The sequence below is a fragment of the Sorex fumeus genome, unplaced genomic scaffold (assembly GCF_029834395.1).
Source record: "Sorex fumeus unplaced genomic scaffold, SorFum_2.1 ptg000007l, whole genome shotgun sequence".
NCBI classification, from domain to species: Eukaryota; Metazoa; Chordata; class Mammalia; order Eulipotyphla; family Soricidae; genus Sorex; species Sorex fumeus.
Window position 1 is genome coordinate 58252777 of NW_026606064.1, and position 2827 is coordinate 58255603.

Genomic DNA, 2827 nt, shown 5'->3' on the forward strand with positions numbered 1-2827 from the left:
AACTCATGGATCTGGCTGAGAAGACTACAGGCAAAGGAAGAAACATGCCATTGGCTTCTCTCAGCTGCCTGTGATAAAGTATGTGAAGAGACAGATGGAGTAAGGAAGGAATCTTAAGGTGCAGAGCAGAGCTCAGAGGAACTATAAAGTGGCCGGACCTCATTGGGTATCTCACAGTGAGAAATGGTTTTAGGACAAAGATGATTATCCAGGCATTATCTGTACAGCATGGCCTCAGACCAAGGTTGTGGCACTAGGACTTCTTTAAGATCTCAGAAAGATTTGAGAATATACCTAGTGGCTTGTAAATCTTAAAGACATGTGTCTTAGACTTCTGTAGTTAAGACAGTGGAGCTGTTAAGAATGTTAAGGGCTGAAACACAAACATGAAAGTTTTATAACTGTAGCTCACATTGATTCAGTAATAATAATAATAATAATAATAATAATAATAATAATAATAATAAAGAATGTTAAGGGCTTGGGGCCAGAGCGATAGTAAAGTACGTAAGGTGCTTCCTGGCATGAGGTCTACCTGGATTTGGTCCCTGAGATCCCATATGGTCCCCTGAGCCCTGCCAGGAGTGACTTCTGAGAGAAGAGCCAGGAATAAACCCTGAGCACCGAGGGGTCTGGCCACAAAACAAAACAAAACAAAACAAAACAAAACAAAACAAAACAAAACAAAAAGAATGTTAAGGGCTTTACCCACAGCAACTTTTTTTTAAATGAATGAGTTACAGTTACATACTTACAAATTTTGTGCTTATGTTTCAGTCATACAATGATCCAGTACCCATCCCTCCACCGGTGCACCCACAGCAACTTCTAAGAACAACCAGGTTAAACTTCCTGAGGGCAGGATTTGGCTCCAGGCTGGGCGCTGGTGATGTGTGCCTGGCAGGATTTACCAACTGCTTTGGACCAATCCCTGAGACAGCCTTCCTTTTCTCTCCTCTTCCCTTTTTTTTTTTCATATCAGGTGGGTAATGTGCCAAATGTATACCAAGATTCAAGGGAGGTACATGTCACACAAATGTGAACACCCAATCATCATGCTCATGACCCAGAAAAGGATCTTCTCCTCTTTCAGATGGAGAGTGTTCAATGAAATTTTCCTATCTCTTGTTGGTATAGGAAATATCTGGGACAAAATAATCAGTTTCGTTGATTATTATACTTTTTGTTAATTTATTTAACATCTTTTGCGATTTACCAAGAATCAGTGAGCCGTTGGTGACTTGATGACAGCATAATTGTTAGAAAAAAATGACATTTTAGTTAAAAACTTCTGCCACAACTCCAATTCTAGATTGCTTCAGCCGGACAGAGCCCCCAGGGCAGGGAAAGTTGAAGAGACTTTCAGCTCTAACCATTGCTCCTCCTGCTTTTCCTTACTCCTCTGCAGTCCCTGCAAACCTCATAAGAACCAGGCATTGAAGTGAGAACCAGGTCACAGGCAAGAAAGCTCTAAACCCCACTACAAGACATCATCTAGGGAATCCATGGTTTCTTCTGTGACTTGCGATCTGGGTTTCCCTATTCAGATGTCCCCTTTTGACTTGGAAAAAAAATCATTGCTCTTGTGTGTCCCAACTCTGTTACCATGGAAGCGGAGTGGGAAAGGGGCCCCAGGTAAACTGGTAAGTGCAATCAGTCATTTTAATTCTTGCCCACATGAGGGCTAGTAGTCAGATAAATCACAGAAATGGCCAAGGGACAGGAATAATGACATTTGCAAGGCTAGCCCAGATCAGTCATTTCCTCTTGGACCCTATGCTTATGCCCAGGTGGCTGGCAGTGCCCTGGCAGATGTCAGAAAAAGCAGCAGTTCTCACCCATGAGCATGTTGCCTGAGAACAAAGAGCAACGAGCCCCAGGAAACAGAGACTGACCACAAAGCAGATGCAAGAGACCAGCAGGGCACTGAGGGCATCAAGGCATGAAAGGACAGAGCCAGCGAGAAGCCAGCACGGAGCCTGGATAAAGGACATTGGGAGACCGAAAACTTCTTTCAAAAGCTGTCAATTGTCGACTGCAACTTCATAAATATCAAGCGTATTTTCTAATATTTTTATTGGAATTCTGTGATTGACAGTGCTGTTAATAATGGTTTCTCATTTATGTAATTCCAATTCCATACCCACCACCAGTGTACCCTGTCGGAAGCCAAGAGCCCTCTCATAGACCCTGGCCATGGTTCCCATGTTTAGGAACTGCTTGGGACAGACATTGGTGACAGTCTCCCAGGACTTCTTGATCTCAGCGGATACCTGATCTATAGCCACATAACATCAGGCTGACAGTTATCTTATCTGGGCTTATCTATAGTAACCTCCAGGATGCATCTACTGCCCTAAGACCCTTTGATATGCAAATGTAAAGCTCAGGATGCATCTACTGCCCTAAGACCCTTTGATATACAAATGTAAAGCTCTGGATGCACCTACTGCCATAAGACCCTTTGATGTACAAATGTCTACCTTGAATGTTAGGTAAAGCTCTTGTTGCTGACCTTACCATATATGGTTATATTACTTCTGCTCCTGACTGAGCTGCCCTGATCCTATATAAACAGCCTGTGTCCCTCAATAAAGCCTGTCCCTTTTTCTCTCTTTCTAAACTGTACTCTGTCTCTTGTGTCTTGTGTTCTTTCGGTTGGTCCTTCCTTGCACCTACGGATCCTAGGGCCACCTCCGCAGGCCGGAGAGTGGTTTTGCGGGCCCTCTACAGTACCCACCTCCCTCCCTTAAGGATCCTAGTGTCTCTTCCTTTCAAACACACTGTACCTCCAAACATCCCCCAGTTCTGCTGGTATGTTGCCTTT

General features: G+C 43.7%; 1 non-coding gene across 1 annotated transcript; it reads right to left on the reverse strand.

Moving 5' to 3' along the window:
* Nucleotides 1-976: 976 nt before the first annotated feature.
* Nucleotides 977-1078, reverse strand: LOC130017369 (small nucleolar RNA U13). Its single transcript, XR_008791393.1, has one exon. It is a non-coding gene; the product is annotated as a small nucleolar RNA U13 (small nucleolar RNA).
* Between the last annotated feature and the right edge of the window lie 1749 nt (nucleotides 1079-2827).